At 32.8% G+C, this 9,099-nt stretch overlaps 1 long non-coding RNA gene across 1 annotated transcript; it reads right to left on the bottom strand.

Annotated features, from left to right (window-relative positions):
* Positions 1-5,759: 5,759 nt before the first annotated feature.
* Positions 5,760-7,698, bottom strand: LOC143043342 (uncharacterized). The gene is made up of 2 exons (XR_012968324.1): positions 7,449-7,698; positions 5,760-6,177 (listed from the first exon to the last, which is right to left on the bottom strand). It is a non-coding gene; the product is annotated as an uncharacterized LOC143043342 (long non-coding RNA).
* Positions 7,699-9,099: the final 1,401 nt, after the last annotated feature.

Below are 9,099 nucleotides of genomic sequence, written 5' to 3'. Positions count from 1 at the left end.
TGTCAGTAATGACGCGCGACAATATACTAAAATCTTGTAAAAAGTGTCGGTTAAGGGTCAAAGTAAAGTGTCCGAGTAGGGTAGAATTTTACCGGCGGACTATTACCCTTTGAACTAACACACTTAACATTTAGATCGGCGTGTTGGTCTAGAGCAAGGGTTTTTTGGTAGTTTTGTTTAATATATGATTAAGATTGTCTTTAACTGCAGGTTTAATGTTATTTTTTTGGGTCAAATTATAGGATCTTATATGTGTCAAAAGGGCTTCTGATTTTGATTGGAACTCGCTTTCATGATATATCTTTTATTTCGTCATCAAATAAGCTTTGGATCAATGTTTAGATTTATCCTAAGACATATGGTTCTGAAGACACATTTAACAAACCTGTCCAAAGAATAGGCAAGGATAGGAAATTTCAAACAAAAAGATAAAAAACTTTTTGCATCAAAACACTGGATAAATTCGTTATAAATATGATGATCATGGTAATGGATATACATCTAAATTAAACTCAGTTTGTTATTGTTGTAAAGATTACTGGATGTTGACGGTTCGATTCGAGGCCTGGACTAACTAACAGTATGTACTTTTTGGTATTTGCTCCTTCTTCGATGTGTCAGTAATGACGCACGACAGTAGGCGAACATCTTGTAAAAGTGTCGGCTAAGGGTCAAAGTAAAGTGTCCGAGTAGGGTGGAATTTTACCGGTGGACTATTACCCTTTGAACTAACACGCTAAACGTTTAGCTCGGCGTGTTGGTCTAGAACAAGGTTTTTTGGTAGTTTTGTTTATATATGATTAAGATTGTCTTTAAATGCAGGTTTAATGTTAAATTATAGCATCTTATATGTGTCAAAAGGGCTTCTGATTTTGATTGGAACTCACTTTTCATGATATATCTTTTTTTCCGTTATCAAATAAGATATGGATCCATGTTTAGATTTATCATTAGACATATATGGGTCTGAAGACACATTTAACAAACCTGTCCAATGGATAAGCAAGGAGAGGAAATTTCAAACAAAACAAAAAAAAAACATTTTGCATCAAAACATTGGATAATTTCCATATAAATATGATGATCATGGTAATGGAAATACATCTAAATCAAGTTGAGTTTGTTATTGTTTTAAAGAATTGCTTTTTGGTATTTGCTCCTTCTTCGATGTGTCAGTAATGACGCGCGACAGTGGGTGAAAATCTTGTAAAAAGTGTCTGCTAAAGGTCAAAGTAAAGTGTCCGTGTCGGGTGGAATTTTACCGGCGGACTATTATCCTTTGAACTAACAGGCTAAACATTTAACTCAGCGTGTTGGTGTAGAACAAAGTTAATTCCATTTGTTCATATTTCAACACATGTGTCCTCTTTCTGATATATATTCATATATATCTGACACTTGCCGTTAAAAAAAATCATCAGCCACATTCCTTTTTTCTCATCCTCATTCTCAGCATTAGCATCATAATCATCATCTCATTGACAACAAGATAAACTGCGATAAGCGTTTCATCTCAAAACATTTACACCGATACTCAAGTCTGTAATTTTTACTCACGTTTACAGCACTTTTTCAATTCCCTTTTCAATTTTACATCAAAATAACAATAAATAAAAGGATTAACAAGGTGATTAACAAAAATCAGCCGTGCTATATATAACCAAGCAATTGTTTCTCCTTTTGATAAAATTGTATCGTTAAAATTGCCGATCGTGTAAGTAAGTATTACACAGACCACCGTAGGAATATAAGAAATGACGTAAGCCGTTATTATAACGACAAACATCGAACTAATTCTTTTCTTTACCGAACTTGTCTTTGATTTGGAGGACTTGTTGATGTTTTCTTTATTTCTTTTTTCATTACTCGAGTTTTCGTTCGTAGAAGATTGTTCCACTGCAATCGAAGAGACGTTCCTTTTTTGACTTGTATCGTTGGGGAGTTCTTGGCCTAAATCTGTGTTCAGGGTTTTACTATTTTTGGATAATTGCGTATTTCCTGGTGTTATGATATCAGATCCCAACTCCGGACCAGATGTCTTGCTTAAACTTGTTTCCGTTACCTCATGATTGGATATGCTATCTTCCTTTTTAAAATTTAAAATACTGTTTCTGGATCTTTTTTTCATAGACATTCTAATTCTTTTTATGACTGGAATGCACAATATGGTGGTCATAACAAGATTACACACTAGTATCAAACCAATAAGTCCAACATAAATAGTTACTGGCATCGCGTCTACTGTAGTCAATCTACATGTCGTTGTATTAATTGTATGATTGTTAAAAACGTCTTCGATTGTAACCGTTCCAGATAATCCTAATAGGGGACACGAATATGTTAATGTAAATAAACACGCAACAGCCAGCGAAACTCTTTTCCAGAACAACGTCATCTTTGGACCGAACGGTTTACATACTAACAGGTACCTTTGAACACCTATGATCAGGAGAATATGAGCCGACAGTCCGGAAGTAAAAACTTGCAGGAATGTAGTGACACAACAAATGATGTTACTCGGGTAATCATAAAAATATGTATTATTCATAACGTAGTTTGTCGAAATATCTAAACACGCGATAAGATCAACGATTGCCAATAGAGGAATGAAATAGCGTTCTCCCCGTTCCTTAATCCGACAGGAATAAAACAGAACGGTTGCACCGTTTCCAAGAACCCCTATCACAGCTCCAATAACGATCAAGACTGAGTGACTGAGAAATATATCGGAATATCTATCCTTCAGATCGTCAGTGCTACCAATAATACTCGCCATACTACAATGTAAATTGTATGAACTTAAATTATTATGAAATTGTTAAAGGAATTTGAATCACCAATTTTGCAAAGATTACCCTTTTATCGCTAAGATAAATGAAATTTTACAAAAAGTAATGTGCTTATTTTTCCTTGTTGAAGGCAGCATTGTCACTTCGTGTCTCAATAAGATCGCTGTTCCTTTGCTTTTTGTGTGTCTTTTTATGTGTACGTCCTGTTTCGTGTCATGATTGATTGATGCATCAAAGCTTTTGTTTTTTATTGTTCCCCTTATGCTATTACCTATTTTTTATATCAAATTTTGATATTCAATTGACCTCAGTTTAAAATTTCCAACTGAAACACAATACTATTATATATCTTACTTTTTTACGATTTACATTGTGATATTTGACGTTGTTGTGGGTCTGGTGAGATATTTAATTTAAACCCTTTTGTTCTACTTAAAAATTATAATCGATTGAATGTTGTACACTTTAAGGGTTCTGCCTAGCAAGGGTTATCTGACTTTGACTTTCTAAGATACTGTAAGTAATATAATGTTCTAGCTTTCAGTTACTGCGATTATTCTTTTTTCGGAGTTTTGTTACTTTTTCGTGTGGGCGTTATTATATTTAACACCATTTGGTCCCAAGTTAAAGTTGTCTTTTTGACATTGTTTTACCCCCCCCCCCCTCTTTTTTTATTACTATAATTGTATTTTGTAGTGTCATGTATCATATGTGTTTGTTAATTGTATGCTTGCTTGTTTTTGATGATATGTCTCTTTGGTCGAGTTATGATATTTAAATCGATGTTTTATAGTTGGGATTTCTATATATATGAAGTAATGTTAAACTAGTAGTTCAAGTTAGGATGAAGTTTGGTGCCTGTTTAAACCAGCTGTATTCGTTTTCACCTGTCCTAAGTCTGGACCCTGTTGTTAAGTGTTTGTCGGTTGTTGATGTAGTTAATAAGTGTTTCTCGTTTTATTAATGCTTAGACCGTTGGTTTTGCTGTATGGACTTTACTTAATGTCGAAAGCCATACAGCTTGACAGTGGCCATTCATTTCATTCAAAGTCTGGTTATACTACTAAATTTATAAAAATCTATGATCTGATTGTCAATCATACCACATAACCTTGTTTTTATATGAAATAAATATAAACTTAATCAAAATCTAACTTTGACATTAAGTACGTTTCAGAAGAATGATATATGAAAACTGTCTTGCGTCCGAAGTGCATTCTCGATTACGCTCAACATCGAAATTTGAAAGACAGGGTTGTATAAGAACCGAAATATTGTAATAGTTAAATTACTAAAACGTACCAAAAAATAATAACAAAATCCATCCAGCGTCGACTCTGCATTAAGGAGTTGAAACATTTGTTAAATTTATAAACAAAAAATCTAAGAAATGTTTGTTATAATTCATGTCAGTACCAAAGTACTGATTACTGATCTGATAATACCATCGTAAATCATCAAGCCACAGCAGCAGTTCAGTACAAAATGAAATCAGCACTTTATATATTTTATGCGTCCGTCCTAGTATAGAAAAATGGACAATACTGGTAAATGTGACACTTAAAGCTATTCATTCACGTACACAACCCTATAGTACTAAAACAGTATACACTTTAATTTTATCCGGAGAAAAATATAATTCCATGATTACAACTAAACCAACAATCATTTTAAATAAGCGGTGTTCAATTATCAAAGCATGTAAAATGCTGAAATCAACAACTTTGACCGACTTACAAGTCGATAATGCAAACCAAAAAAGTATAATAAAATAGTAGCTTCAACTATGAGCATAAGATTTGTTAAAACAACGTCACAAATAAAAAATGAAAGATTCATTAAAAAACAAAAAGAAAGTGTTTTTTTTTTTTATCAAATTACATTTATTTTTCTTATTATTAATTTCGCAGATACGTTTTAAGAAAGACAAAAAAGGTAATTCTTCACTTTAATATGTTAAAACAATGATCATTCATTAATAAACTTACCTAAAGTTCAAGAATGAAAATATTCTGAATACAGGATTTTTCTATGCCCAATTTTGTACGCAGCACAATACTAGTTCTAGGAGAAGAGAACACCAAATTGAAAAATCAAGGAAGTTAAAAAATCTCATTCTCCGAAAGAGGAAATGTAACTTATTCCACAAGGGAAATGATGCCATATAGTAATAGGATACATGGTAGAGATAATATCGACAACATCAGTACGGAAGTACGACAAAAGTTAACAATTGTTATTTATCACTGATATTCATACCGGTACATTTAACAATCATATCTATAATAAGAGATAGTGAAATTTGATTTACTGGTCAGATGAGTTTACCAAGTGAACTTACTCTGTTTACTATAAAATCATATGTTGAACTAGGTCCAGACAGGTTTATTTTAAATGAGAGGAATTTATTTTGACTAGTTTTATCGTAACTGGCAGAATTTTTTCTGTAATCAAGAACAACAAACATTGCATGAATCAATATGATGTTCCTTCCAATGTTTGCGGAAAGTCCCGTGACAAACGTCAATTTATTAATTTAGTGAAAAGGCCCAGCGCTTAAAAACTATTAACTTCTTTATAGACTAGTGTACTATTTTAACATGATTCGTTTTATTTCCTTTTATTTCTTCTTTGTTGAAATAGTAAACATGATTAAATAAGGGCCAGCTGACACCCTCTTCTGTGTGTAATTTTACCGCTAAGAAATATGCAAATGAAAATAGATAGTATTACATAGATCATTTATATCTAATCGTTGGTTTTGTCTGTTTCATCATTTGCATTTGTTATGTCGGCTTTTGTGGCTTGCTCTGTAGTATGGGTTTGGTCATTGTCGAAGGCCGTGTAATGATATGTGAGTATTGACTGCTACGACATCTAAGTCTCTGTCGGAAATTGGTCTCATTCACAACCATACCATTTTCTTCTTTTCTATATATATTAAACAAAAAACGTGAAGTCAAGAAGTCGTTATTGTAATATCATTCTTTTATTACCTATATCATGAATCCAGAAAAAGACGAATGACTATCCCCACGTGCATTGTCTACTGCTCCTCCTCTGTGCTGAATGAAGATATGATCACCTGTCTTCAATGTGACAACACCACTCATGACCTGTGACTCAGCATGTGAAGAACCAGACGAGTAGCCTTTCAACAATAGTTCATGATTCTTATTCATCTGTGCTTCAATATCTGCACCCTGTCCATTTGAATAAATGACGCCTGTAAATTGATATGTTCCATCTTTTGGAGCTATGAACACTCCGGTTATAGGATCATATCCTCCTCCGATATTGGTTTTTACACTGTCGAATTTCAGTATTTGTTCGTTCCCGAAATTTTCACCAGAAATTAATAACACTGCAAAAAAGGCTGGTTTCGTATCTGGAAACAAAAATGAATACAACATTAATTTGAATTGTTACTTTTTAAAATGTGAATATTGTCATAAAGTATTGAGTCTTGTCGCGTCACGTGCACGTGTTATACATGGCAAATAAATAACAACGATTCGAAACAGGTGTGATATTGCTACATGTATTTTAAGTTCCCGATCAATACGAAAATTAAAAAAAGTATCCTCCAAATAAAACTTTTCAGATATAAAACAATAGTCAGATATTGTTTGAGTTGAATTTTGTTTCACATATTTAGATTTACATTTAGAGCTAGCATTGATGACTTCATATTGCACTTTTACATCCTTGTGCAAGAGTAGTGCAAACATTAAGAAGATTCTATCATTGGCAACGAAATGTATTATAGTTTTAACAAAATAACGAACGGAATGATTATGAATATAAGAATAAACGAATTACAGATATGACAGACAGCTACTAACGTCAATGACTTAACCATAGGCTTTTGACTTCGAACTGGTACATACAGATTGTGACGGAATTAAACTAGCACACGAGCGCCCAACCCTATTCGTTCCCAAGACAGTGTTGACACACCACACCATATAAAAAAACACCCGTTAAAATCTTTGCTGAAGGCTGGATACATAATATCGACACTAGTCACATACACAATCAGTAATTATAATTCAGTAATCAAAATGTATAGTTCATATAAGTTTTCCCCACCGAATCGGAGTACAGTTCATTTGCAACATTATAAATGAAGGGCACACCTTTTTTTTTAAATTGAACTGTTAATATGCTCCATATATCTAAATGTGCAAGTCTTGGTAAACAGAATACTTGGTTGTTTAAAAATGTGCCTATAAAAAAACGTTATGAAATTAATGGTTCATCGGTATACTACGCGTTAAGATGACTCGATCAATATTTGAGTCCCAAAGGGCATGATTTAGATGGGTTGCATTGTACATTTTTTTTATATGAGCTTTGCTCAATCATTACATATGTTAAACTAGTTCCTTTGTGAGACGATACGTTCTTAGATATAAGAAGATGTGGTATAAGTGCCAATAAGACAACTCTCTCATCAACGTCACAATTCGTAAACTTAAGGTAAATACAGTTTATTTGAAACATGAAAAATGTTTTTTTTTTTCACAACGAAAATTAGGTAATTCAGTTACATTTACCATTTTTTTAATCCGTTGCTGTAAACTTGGTACCGATAATTGTATGCTTTCTAAACATCCCCTATAAGATATTTTGACAAGATATAACAAAAATACCAACCATTCTGTGTTCTTTTCAGTTGTTCAAGTTCTTTCGTTTGGTTTAGTACGGTTTTCTCCAACTGATCCAGACGATTCAAAATGGCTGCAGGATCATCTAATAATAGACGTTTCCTGGCAACTGCAGTTGCACCAACGTTTATCAAATAACACAGAAATAACAAATAGCAGTGTAATTTTGCCATTGAGGCGATTTATTCCAAATTTGACATTGAATATCCGTATTATCTATTCTTATTTGTCATTCTATATTCTCGCCTTGTTAGATAAGACACGCTTTTGTCATGTTAATTTAAATTGTGAAATCACGTTGTTGTATATTTACAAGAACTTTTTGATTAGTTCATTGCCAAAGTTTTCTGTTTTTTTTTTTTAATTCATTTACTAATATTTAGACTTTGTAGCTTTTATAGATATATGGTTTATCACGGTGGCCGATCATCAATTACCAAACAGTTGATTTCAATTTCCTGTAACGTTCAAATTCCAGCTAGTTGTTCTTGTTTCGATTTAATAGTCGCTTTCTATGTATGTTGGCGTTTGTTTTTTGAAGTAGTTCAGTGTTTCTGTTGTTTCGTTATTTTCCTCTTTTAATTGATGTGTTTACCTCAGTTGTGGTGGTGACTCGGTTTGTTTCATTTAAATCAGTTAATGACTTTTGAACAGCAGTATGCTACTATTGCCTTAATTTAATACGTTGCTTCATTTTCTTATTCAAAATTCAAAGTAAGAGAATAGCTCGTGAATGCACTCAACAGTTGCCATATCACATTAACTTATAATTTGTTGATAGAGAATTCAGTCTAGTCATACATAAACTATTTATAATAAGACAGGACGCAGATACTTTAAAGGGAAATCAGATATTTTGTCTTCAATGTGACAACACCGTTCGTAACCAGCAAATCAGCATTGGAGGAAACAGACGCGTAGCTTCTTAGGAATACTTACAAAACAATGGCCAGATAAATATCAGTGTTTACAGGTTTTGATTTTTTTTCAGTTTACATTCATCTAAAGTCTTAAACTTCTTGATTTAGTGCAAAAATTAGAATGCTGTTATAATATTCGTACTTGAGAACTTGTCATTATTCATCAAAACTGAGCAAATGGTTTATACAGATATATGTTTTACTGCTGAATGCATTTTATAATTGATTGATTGATTGATTGATTAATTGATGTTTAACGCCACTTTCAGCACTATTTTGATATCTTGCGGTCAGTTTTTATTGTTGGAGGAAGCCGTAATGCCTGTATTTTATAAACATGATCATGCGTGTAAAATAATTGTTTGAAGAGCATTTGCTAAGAACTATGTCGTCCATGCAAAAACTGTCGGTGCATTGTTGGTCAATTGTATCCATTTCAACATGTCAATGACGCCATAGTGACATCACAAAGTCATGAGCTCATTCTACACTACCGTGTCCAGATTTTATTTAACCGTTCATTAATGGATGAAATTAAAATAATTGTAAAAGCCTTGCATCCTTAAATAAATAGATAATGATTCGCTTTAAACTAATTGACCTAACTAGTTGAAACTGTTTTGTTATCCCATAGGAACAGAAATCTTTGGAAATATGTACGGGTAACATATGAATATCAAGATTATAAAATATCATCCAACTTGAATATTTCAATCACCA

Source organism: Mytilus galloprovincialis, chromosome 8 (assembly GCF_965363235.1).
Source record: "Mytilus galloprovincialis chromosome 8, xbMytGall1.hap1.1, whole genome shotgun sequence".
NCBI lineage: Eukaryota > Metazoa > Mollusca > Bivalvia > Mytilida > Mytilidae > Mytilus > Mytilus galloprovincialis.
The sequence above is the reverse complement of the archived record's forward strand: the minus strand, read 5'-3'. Positions and strand labels throughout refer to the sequence as shown.